The 12210-nt window shown below is 42.8% G+C and overlaps 1 protein-coding gene across 1 annotated transcript in view; it reads left to right on the forward strand.

The window, feature by feature from the left end:
- Lrmda (leucine rich melanocyte differentiation associated) overlaps positions 1 to 12210 on the forward strand; it is a 1010011-nt gene that overhangs the window by 805383 nt on the left and 192418 nt on the right. The gene's annotated exons all lie outside the window — the stretch shown is intronic.

The raw sequence follows: 12210 nt of genomic DNA on the forward strand, positions 1-12210 counted from the left end.
ATCATCTGGACATGTATGACTGCACCTGTAGAAGCTCTGTGATCCACATGTGAGGGATAACATACCGTATCTGTCTTTCTGAGGCTGGCCACTTCAGTTGCAGCTATTTGCCCACCAATGATCTAACTTCCTTCTGTTTGATGGCTTTCAAAGTCCCATTGTGTGTGTACTCCATGTTTTTTTCCTCTGTTCCTTTGCTGTGGGGCAGCTGGGCTGTCTTCCTAACCTAGCTACCGTGAGTAGTGCCACAGCAAGCGTTGGTGTGTAAGGATCTGTAGTATTAGAGTTTGAAAGAGTTGCATTGATTTATGTATGTTGCTGGGTATGTGTGGATGCTCATGCATGTGTCTGTACATGGTCTGTGGTGTGCATGTGGAGGTCAGAAGACAACTTCTGCCATGAGGGTCCCTGTGGATATTGAAGTCAGGTTGTCGGGTTTGGCAGCCAGCACCTTTACCCACTAAGCTGATTCCCCGGCACCCACGGTAATAAGGTTTTTGATATAGATCTCGCTGTATAGTTAGGACTGGCCTTGAACTTTTTACAAGTCCCTTTCATCAGTTTACCAACGGTGGGTTTGCAGGAATGAGCTACCACACCAAGTTCTTATTCCTTCACATTTAAATGGAATCCTTAAGATCCCCTCTCAATATTCAGGTTGGATTCAAAATCCAAGGGGAGGGCTGGAAAGATGGCTTAGGGGATGAGAGCACTGGCTGCTCCTAAAGAGACTCCTCCTTCTTTCCTGGAAGCTCTCTCTGAAGCTTACAACCACCCGCATTCCAGCTTTGAGATTCAAAGCTTTTCCTGGGACATACATGGCATGCATTCACACACACAGACACACATACACACACACAAACACAGACACACATACACACAGACACACAGACACACACACAGACACACACACACAGACACACACAGATACACATACACACACAGACACACATACACATAGACACACAGACACACATACACACAGACACACATACACACACAAACAGACACACATACACACACAGATACACATACACACACACAAACACAGACACACATACACACAGACACACATACACACACAAACAGACACACATACACACACAGATACACATACACACACACAAACACAGACACACATACAAATACAGACACACATACAAACACACAGACACACATACACACATAAGTAGAAAAAAAGTACATCTTTTTTTTAAAAAAACTTTTTTAAAAAAACTTTTTTTAAAAAAAAAAAACAACTGAAAGGCCGTTTAGGCTGTCCTTATCTTGTTTAGGTTTCTCTTTTGTCTTAATAGCTTTCTTTTATTGTGAGAAATCTGCATTTGCAGGTTTAAATGTATCTCATTTTAAAAACCTCCTAAGGCTCAAGAAAGTCCCAGAGGTTAAGAGCATTTACTCCCCTTGTAGAGGGTCTGAGTTCAGTTCCCAGAGTGCACACGGTTCCTCATTCCAACTCCAGGGGATTTGATGCCCTCTTCTGGCCTCTGTAGGTTCCCACTCAGACATGGTGCACACAGACACATGAAAACACACACATATACAAATAAATAAATACATGAATCAATATTTAAAAATAAATTAGTCAAAAGTTTCCTAGTTGTAATAACTTTAATTAAACCTCTAAAGAATGACATCTGAAATATAAATGTGTTTAAATTTCAGAAAATTGACAATCAAATGTTTTCTCCGCCAACACAATGTTCATTTTCATACTAATTTACTATCACAGTTGTATTTTCCAAGAGAGCTTTTAAGGCGGCACACAATTATTTCCTCCAGGGTTCAGCAGGTGGCCTCATTAAGCTTGCTGAGAATCGGGCCCCTTGTGATCCCCAGAAATATTCTTGCATTGATCTGCCATTAAAATGCCCCTTCTAAATTATCTCAAGCTTATCAATAGATATAAAAAGCTGAGCAGAATATGTAGGGCAAGAGGACCGGGTCCCCAAATGTCAACTAGAGCCAGCTATGGCCAGCGCTCAGGATTGTCCTGCCACCTGTTGGATTTGCTTATGCATAACAGGGCATTGATGTCACTCACAGAGGTCTGTTACCCTCTGCGACCTCTGCCCCAGTTCATCACCCCTGAGAGAAAAGGAGAGCCTTTGAGAGTTCCAGCGGCTCCATTTCCGCCATCATACACTGCCTTGGCCACAAGGCCCTTCTGCAAGGCTGAAAATATATGGCCAAGCACACTGCGGGGCAGCACCCGCCCTTCCCTTCTTCTGGATTCTTTCCGTTTTCTGTCGTAAGGAAACCCAAGAAGATGTGTCCTCGGTGGATTGCATGTGACAGTGTCTGCTTCTATCTCAGGAATCTGAGGCGTGATGGATAAACTGTCAGCCTTGAAGGATGATGTTTTCTCCATATTTCCATTATGAACCAGGCTGTCATCTCCTAATAAATTTTGTGCATTGGTATCAATTTATTTTTACAAGCAGAGGCCTGATGTATTTGGGAAAGGCTCTGACAGCAGATCTGGCCCAGCTTGACAGCGTTGCCTTCACCTCATTTTGGAAAGCTACTTTGGTTCCAAGGACCGAACTTGACCCTCAGCCCTTGAGAAGAAGGAGAAAAAAATATAAAAGCCTCTGTGAGAGGAAGAGAGACCCATGAGGCAAGTTCCTTCTTCTAAGCCAAAATAAATCAAGCCTGGAGGACTACCATGACATAATATTATTTCTACGACAGCCCTGCAAAGCCAGATGGGAAACGCCGTTGTTGGTGACTAGCTAGAGATGGCTAAACTGTGGCAGTTACGCAGTACAAGTTTGGCTACCAGGTTAGGGGGTCTCACTGGCTTTACCCTCAGAAGGACTCCAGGTGTACATTACTGCTCATTAAATGAGAACTAACGCGCACTCACGGGGAGTAACTGCCGTGCCGGAGGAGAGAAGCTGTGTGGGTCCGTCTCTTAGAAAGCTTTGAGTCTAGTTGTGGGGGCACAGAGTTAGAGAACGGGAAGGAAAACAGTTAGGTTTCACAAGTGGCAGTGAAGATCAGTGCCCTTCTTGGACACTGACCCTTCCATTTTACTAGCCCGGGCAATGGCCACTGGGGGCAAAGTGCCTGGATTTGGGCCTCAGTGCTGGCATTTATGATAACTCAAGAACCTCAGTGAGGTCTTGGTTAAATGTTCTAATTTGGCTCATTTTCAGCTTCCCCATCTATAAAACCGCACTGGGAGTTGGAACTGTAGGGTACTGATGGAGACTGGATGAGTTAATGTTAGAGAATGCTGAGCACAGTTCCAGGCACAGAGTACCCACAAACACTTGCTCTGTCTTGGCCTCCTCCCCCTTCTTCCTCGTGCTCCTTCTTAGAACCAGTTTATCATTCTCTTTTACAGACAATAAAACTATGACTTAAAGAATTTAAGTAAAAAAACCTAAAATCACCCAGTCAAATGGCGACATTGAGCAGAGAAAAATGTAGAAGACAGTAGACAAGTTTTGGAGCAGTCAAGGGTAGAATCCTTGAAGCTTAATCAGTTGTATTATCATCATTATTATTATTATTGTTATTTTCATTCCTGGGCCATAAAACAGCCTCTTGCCTCTATAACTCCAAACATTCTTTCTATGGATAAAAGTTGTGTGTGTATAATGAGATAGGAGTAAATGCTTTGCACCTAGGCCTTTGTGTAAAATAATATAAATATCTTATATATCTACATACATTTATAATATGTTAATTTAGCGCATATATATCTCACACCATTGGTAGAAGTTAGATATATAATATTCTCCTGTAATTTGGTACAGCTACTTGAGTCTCTCCGCTACTCTGTATGGTTCAGGCCTAACTTTGGTATCTGCTGCCTGTATCTGGGGTTGTAATTGATAACAAACAGGCCTCTGACAGGGGCACAGGCTGCTGTTTAGTCCTTTATCTTAATGAGCACATCACAACTTTACCCATTCATCACCACCAGCTGCTGCTTTACCACGTTGGGAATGGCTTTTGGATATCAGATGGCTATTTCTTCAGATTTTCTTGTATTATTCATAACTAATGGATATAGATACAGCACCCTATTGTGCTTAATCTGTATCATTAATATTTTCTCCATTGCCTTCTTAAATTCAGGAGAGCAGCAGCCAGTGCATCAAACCCTAGTCTGCAGCGTTTGCGATTTCTTCCTTCAGATTATGCCGCCATACCACACCGAGACACCAAAGTGACATCACTAGAGAACTCAGAAGAGAGAGACTGGTATCAGATAGCTACAGCAGGCCCAGATAAATTCAAACACAGAAATAGTAGTAAAATTTCCAGATAGAATTAGGAATGATGAATTTTCCATGTTACTTTTGCTGTTAAGGTAATGCATTCAACCATAGGTAAATGCAAATTGAAGTTTATTTAAACTTAATTTTCCACAGTGGCCCCAAAACATTTGTGGAAACTTACCATTGTCTTTTGTGAGTTGTAAAGGCTGATTCAAGCAAACCTCTTCATATTATCCTCAAAGGCCAGACAGATCAGAAGTACTCATATACCTTCCCAACACTGTTAATCATTTTCTTTCCAGACAAGATGGCAGTTTTATTTATATATCTCTATATAAAACCTGCTGCCTTTTGCAGGGATTGAGCTGTAGCTCACTACAAATATATTACTTGCTTTCCTATACATGCTAACTAAATTCAGGAGGGATGTTTTTATAGGTACCTTTTACTGTACAGTGCTGCCATCGAGCCCTGGAAACCAAGATTCAGATTCACTGTACAGTGCTGACTTTGAGCCCTGGAAATCAAGATGAACAGCCTCGTCACATGCCAACTGGGTGCTGTTTGATAAACAATCTGTCCCCTCTTTCATCTCAGTCGTCTTATCTATAAAATGGTTACAACAGATGCACTGCATCCCAGGCTATGGAGAGATGACAGAATGTCTATAAAATGCCCCGCCCATAAGTCTGCTCCAGAGACAGGATATGCACAGCACTTGATGGTTCCGTTCTGTCTGTGTTCCAGTGTGCCTGTGTTAAACTGATGAGACTTACAGCAAGAGTGAAGAGGCTGCAGTACTGACCACTGCTCCATCATGCTTCTTTGGGTAGCTTAGGACTGGTTCTAAATCGGATGCTCTCCTTTTATTGAAATTGCCTGTCCCAATAACGAATTCCTCTTTATTGATAATCCTTCCTCAACACTTTGAGGAGTTGCCTTCATGGATGCTATACGTTAATTTAGTACCTGGCTTCCAAAACTGTGAGCTCCAGCGTTCTGCACGAGAGACTGTAGCAAAAAGCCCAGCGGACAGTAGTAGAGGTGGTAGCCTGTTAGCCAGTAGTTGGGGCTCATACTCTCCGAGGGTTCCCTTGAAGAGAGGGTGTTGGTACAGGGAACAGCTTAGTTTGGGGTCAGACCAAACTTGCTCTCTCTCCCTAGGTTTTACTTGAGAGCCATATAATTTTGGATGGGTTCCCTATTTTATTTGTCTCAGTTTTCAAATTTTTCATAGGAGGTTAATAACAGCACACAATGTGCTCATCAAGAAGCCAAAGAGTTGGAAAACTTAGTGTGTGCCGATAAATCCCAGTTCCTGTGTCATACTTGGTTCTCTCGCTTTCTGTGGTCTTCTTCTCTGACTCTTCAAGTACTTCTGTGAAAACACTTGGCTACAAGTGTGGGCGTGGTAGTTCCATCCCCTAGAGTACACATTTAAACAAACCTGAGCACCATGTTTGAAGCTCTGTCACTGGGGAGACTGGGCTAGCAGAGCCCTCAGTCTCCCGAGCAGTCAGATCAGCCTCCAAGGTGAGTTTTCAGCGCGTAAACAGTGGTCCTCTCTTCAGAAACCCCTGGATGGCATCTGAGGAACACGGGAGGTTGTTCACTGCCATCTACGCATAGTGTGTATTTCTGTCTCCTTTGTACTTAGAGATTCTTTGTTGTTCATTGTAAGGAAATTTGCAGGGTTTTTTGTTACCTAATATTTAGATTTTTTTTCACTTTTAAATTCATATGAATAAGCAGCTGCCAAGCATGTTTTGGAAGCTCCTGCCCCAGAGATAGAGAAGTTCTTTATGATTCTCATTCTATGAGTTGATTAAGAAGCAGCTCACAAAAACCCAGAGCCACCATCATTTCTTTCCTTTTGGGATCTTTCCTTCACTCCCTCCTTCCCCATAAATATTTGTGAACTGCTGTTCCCAGCCAGATGCCCTCTGGGGTTACTGGCAGAACTAGGGCCCCTGTAGATCAGATAGAATCAAATGGAATGCTTCGGGCTGTTAGCTTCAAAGGGCTTTCATTCCCCAGAGAGGCCTTTGCCACAATCCCCTTCTACCTCCTTTCTGCCCACTCCGGCCTGAAGGCTCTCCTCACCCACTCAGCTAGGTGCCCAGTTTCTGCCAGACTCTTCCCTCCCTCTTGGTTTTGCAGTCATGGATTAAATCTCATCCCTACTTAATTGTTTCTCCATTCCTTCTCTTGACTTCTGTCTTTGGTATGACATAACTGTTCCTGATCTCAAAACAGTCAATGGTTCCAATCCCATCTCTTCCTCACTGACATTGCTTCATGCTAGAAGGCACAATGGTACCCTTGTAAGCAGGGCTGGGAACTTCAGCCTTCAGGATGGTTATTCACTGCTGGATTTATTCCTTTGATCTTTCTCTTCCTGTTCTCACCTGTGTTTGATGAACTACAGTAATAATATACAGCCATGCTTCTCAATCTTCCTAACCTGCAATCTTTTATACAGTTCCTCATGTTGTGATAACCCCCAACCAGAAAATCATTTTGTTTCTACTTTATAACTGTATTTTTTCTACCATTATGAATCATAATGTAAATATCTGATATTCAGGATATCTGATATGTGATCCCCAAAGGGGCCATGACCCATAGGTTGAGAACTGTTAAACCACAGTCTTATGTTTGACTGTGAAGTGTTGAACTTAGTCAACCATCATGCCTTGACTTTCTCTTGTTTTCCTGGGAGTAAGTTGAGCGCAAGGACTAAGAGCATATAGTTCACTTTAGAAAGTCAGTCTAGGTACTTTTGAAAACTTGCCTGTAGGATGGATAAGAAACACGTCCAGACACGGTTACAGTTACCCATGTGCAGAGGTCAAGCTGGAGGATTTCTGAGAGTCCTGGTAGGGGTTGCTACCTCTTCATGACCCATATTAATCATGGTGAAATTTTTTGATATGCCAGGAATATAAACGGCATTCCCCATCTTGTTTTTCTTGACATCCTCAGCACAGGGCTGGCCTTTGGTAGATGATTACTAAATATTTGATAACTAAACGCTCAGTGCTTTTTCTTTTGAGAAGAAAACTAAATGTTTTTAGAGGAGTCAGCTTTCTGCCGTGGTTTCAGGGAATGAATTGTGATCAGAAGTGAAGATTACTTCTACTGGAAAGAGGCTGACAAATTTCCCAGCCCCGGGATCACTTTCTGTGGCTTATGATTTAGGGGTGAGTGAGCACGCCAAAGACCTGCACTTGAGCTGAGTGATGGGGGATGAGTTGTGGAGCTGCGGTCTTCTATGGTATTTTGTGAAAATAGTCAGAGATTTATGGCCATTAAACAACTTTGTAGCTGCCCCTCCTTGTTCTGAAGCTGCGGAACCTCCGCTCCGGTACTCTGCATCCCATTCCCTGTGCGTACCATGATGCTCATGAGTGTCTGCCCTGCGCTGTCATTGTGCATGCACATCGGGAAGATTCTGGAATGTCACACTGTCATTTTCTATGGTCACTGATAGACAGTCTCACCCTGCAAGTCTCTCCTAGACTGTGCTGGACTTTTACTGAGTCTTTTCCCATCAAATTCTCAAAGCTCTAGCCTCCTTCCTCATCAGGATACACTGATCTTGACTGCTCTGTGGTATAGTTAAGGGGGAGATTTTTCCTTTCTGTCAGTGACCAGGGAAATGGGTCCGTTTAGTGGAGGGGAACCTGCCTCACAAGGTCCTGAGAAATGCTGACTTTTGTTTAACTGCCCTGATTTGGGGAAATGGAGTTTCTTTTGGATCTGACACTTCTTGCATGATGGAAATTGCCTTCTGCAAATGTGTTAGCTCCTGCTAACCATTACTCATATGATTTTTGAAAATGTTAGCGGCTCTCCATTTTGAATGGGTGAATAGTCAAGAGGCCTCCCTGTGCACTGGAGATCTTTAGCCCGTCTTATGCAAGGCTGGGACAAACACCTCAAGTCTAGAAATCTGGAAAACATTTTTGTCATTACCTGATTTTTGTTTTGTCTTTTCTGTGGGTCATACTCAGTAGTTTTATGAAAAATACAAATACGATTTTTTTTGGTCACAAACACACCCAGAGATGACATTAATCTACGTTATAAAAGAACTAGAAAATTACTCGGGGTTGATATTGATAGAAGATGACATGGACTAGATGTGGAAGCCTTTGTATTGTTAGTTTTCATGTTTAGCTTTTAAAGATTTCAAAAGTGTGGAAAGGTTTAGACAATAAGAAAACACATAGCCACGATTTAAGATCTGTCATTCGTAATATTTTAATGTATCTATTTCAAACCTGTTCTCTGATCAATAGAAATAACCACGCATACTTTATTAGCTCCAGTCTAATTGCCGTGCCCCTTGGCAGAGTCAAGGACTTTCCTGAGTTTTGTCCGTATTGCTATAATTTTTAGATTTTTGTAATACAGGAAATGAAACGGGCACATATGCAGGTAAAACCATGCAGTGTTTGTCATTTGGCCACTTGCGTTTTCACTCCACAGAAACTTTTGTCTTATCGGAGGTAAGATATTTAAATCAGGCTTATTGCTCTTGGACGCTAAGTATTAGTCTTTCATGAAAGTATATACTGTTACAAGACCCACCTCCATCATGTTTGTAGAGGTGTATGTAAAGTTTTCTCTAGCTTATGAATTTTATAGTTTTATTCATGTATGTGCATGTGTGTGTGCACACGTGTGAGCAAGTGGACAGATGTGCACATGTGGAGGTCATAGAACAACCCGGGTATTATCCGCATGGATGCCATCCACCACTCCAAGTCACTCAAGCCAGCAACTCATTCCCCTTGGCAGGGGCGAGAGAACAACTTTCTTGCCCCTCCATGCGCCTTAGCATGAGTCAGTGAAGCCTGGTGATTCAGTGGCTGGTGGAATCACATCCTACTTTAGCTCCCGTGGCCTTTCAGCCAATTGGATGAAATTCTCTCTCAGTTATTGACTGTTTGGGTCTCCTCTTCTTGGAAAGCCCCGGCATTTCGTTTGCCAGTTGTCTTCAGTATGCATTTTTGTTGACTGGAGGGTATTCTTTATGTATCCTGAGTACTAGTATTTTATTGTAGCCATGGCAAATATCCTCTAACAGGAGATAAAAGTAAAATGTGAAGCTACAAATCTCTGCCATCGGCACTTAGGAAAACTGGCACGGAATCAAACGTGGGAGAATCTTTACGGTCCCGGAGACGCAGACTTGTCCAGATTTCCTTATGCTTACTGTAGGCATTTCTTCTTGATACATATAAAGGAAAACATTATGTAGATGTGTCCTACTTATTGTGCCTCCATTGCCTCATACTCAAGTTTGTGTTGCCTCAAGTTCAAGGTGAGTTCTATATCCTTTGGCAGACAGTGTGCAAAGTGAAGGAATTTTCTCGTCTGTTTCTTTCATATGCTAACCTGGATTTTATGAATTGTGTTTCTGAGGCTAAGATGTGGAGAACATGTGTGTGGATCACACTGAAAAGACCCAGTAGTTTTCGTTCTGATAAAAGCCAAGCTGAAGAACATGTACTTGGAATCTTGATTTGTAGAGTCACCCGGAACACTGAGCTGTATAAATCCCACCAAAAAGCCTAGTTTGCAAAATTGTTGTTTTCCTGGATTCTTTCCCATAAGTTAAGTTTATATTAGATCACAAAAATGGATGGTGAACATGAAAGTAATTAGGTGCTGGGCATTGAATGGCAGCTACAAGACTCTTGTCCTCCATACAGCTGAAAACAAGTCTCAGTCTCTTTCTCTCAGCTCCAGAGCTCTGATGCCTTGTACAGTCAGAGTATTTGCTGAAAGGCAGTGTGTCTTCCCGTTCCTTCTAGGGGAAGCAGCTCATCCCATTATCAACAGCCTAAATTCAAGTCTAAAAATTCCATAAGCACAGCGGCATGAAACTCCTGTTGGGGTGGGAAACCATGTCTTTTTTCTTTCTTTCTAAACATGAACTGCTTCAGAAACACAGGTAAAAACAAGTCTGGGATATCTTGGAGGAAGTGTGCTGGACGTTCTTCATCCTGTAACTTTATCTCTCCTTCAGCAAACACAGAGAGGCCTTCATGTTTAGAACATGGTTACTGTGTTTCAAGTATCATGTTGGCCATGGTAGACCTCATAGGCCAAACAGAGAGACAAATAGCAAATATAGGGTTTGGGTTTTAATTCATCTTCTGTCTCGTCCACACACTTGCAGCATCTAAGTGTTCAGTGGTGTGGAGAGTAGCCAGCCTTTGAGAGTTCTGTCCTCTGTGGCGGTGGCTTTTATCTGGCTGCTTCCAGTATACTTGGACCAAGCTTTAAACGCCATGTATGTTCATTATGTTTGCCTTTTCACTGGAGTGGACAAGTATTCTCTCAGATCTGATCCCACCGAGGGACAGAGCTTCTAATTTTGCTCTGTTCAGACCTCTCTCTGTAAGTCTGCCCCGAAAGCTGCTTAATCAAACACCTCAAATGTCAGAAATGAAGTTTAAAGGGTTTCCGTGGCAAGCAGGTCTAATCTGCTGCTTAGCTCTGACTGCCGTACAGCAGGTAATCTCTTCGGAGAGAAGGCCTGCTTCTAGCAGGGTAAACACACCTCGGAGAATGGATTTCTTCTTCTGGAAAGAGAAACGAGGAATTAATGAAATTTACTTTTTCACCGAGCTTTTGGAAAGGTTGAAAGCCTAGGATTTCACTCCTAGCAGATGTTCTTTTTCAGATATTAAAAAAAAAGTTGCATTTGATTTAGAAATCTCAGTTAGGTCTAATGGTGGAGCTTTTGTCAAAGTCACCAAGCTCTTCAGAGGACCTATCGGTCCTTGGTCCCAGTCCACGTGAGCTCCGAGGCTGTCATCATTTATTGTTAAGGACATACAGTTCCAGAAAGGGTTAACACTGCAGGCACAAGCTGCCTTCCACACAGTTTCCCACAGGCTAACTAGCCACCGTTATTAGTTACAGTCAAAAAGTTCCTGATGTACAAATAGAAAAACAAAACAAAGTCACACCATTTTATATGCCATTTTCTTTTGGTAATTTGAATGATTCCCCTCCCCCCCGCCATAAATGAGAGCATTGAACTTCCTCACCAAGCATGGGGAAGCACTGCCCCCTCCAAACATCTCCATCAGTGTCCAGTTTCGCTGTCATGAGGTTGTCCTCATGGAGGCTGTATCATGGAGTTCTGCTTTCTGTTAACCTTCTAGTTGCTGATGACTTGTTGAGAACCATCACCATACTGAGTACCCACAGTCGAAAACTGAAAATCCAACAAGCTACAAACCCAAACCTTTTCAGCTCTCACCTGATGTCACAAGCGGAAGCTTCTCCTGGCCCCACAGAACAAAATGCAGGCATACAAAGTCTGTCACACAGCATGCTTGAAGGCTCTGCGTGGAAGATGTACAAAACAACAAATTAATGCCGTGTCCAAATTTGGGTCTCTTCCACGGTGTACCTCATTATGTTTTCACACATATTCCAAACAGTGAAGTATGAGATAGTCTGTAATAAATACTGAATTTGTATTCCCAATTCAAACTCCAGAGGGATTTGTCCAGGGTTGATATTATACTTAGTTCACAGCACAAGCTGACTCATATATTCTGCTTTCTTCTGTCTCTGTGCCACCAAGTCCGCGTAAGCCAGTCCTGATTCCCGCACCTACGTGGCCTCATCCACAGTTGGGCCATAAGAGTCTGCTTACAGCCAGCACTCACTTTGCCACAATTTCTGGGAGCAAGCCTGGAGCAGACCTGGTCTACAGTGCTTCCTGCCTTTTCCTGGTTTTCCTCCTCTACTTCCAGCTATGTGTAACAGTGATGACCACAGTCAGTCCTCTATCTCAGAGCACCTCAGAATGCTGTGCCCTACTAGCTCAGACTAACTAGAGCCCATCTCAACAGGTAAAGGAAGGTCAAGTGGATCCCATTCTCTCCAGACTCAGATCCCGGGGAAATGAATTAGTAAACAAGGA

This window comes from Microtus pennsylvanicus, chromosome 15 (assembly GCF_037038515.1).
Source record: "Microtus pennsylvanicus isolate mMicPen1 chromosome 15, mMicPen1.hap1, whole genome shotgun sequence".
In the NCBI taxonomy this organism is placed as follows: domain Eukaryota; kingdom Metazoa; phylum Chordata; class Mammalia; order Rodentia; family Cricetidae; genus Microtus; species Microtus pennsylvanicus.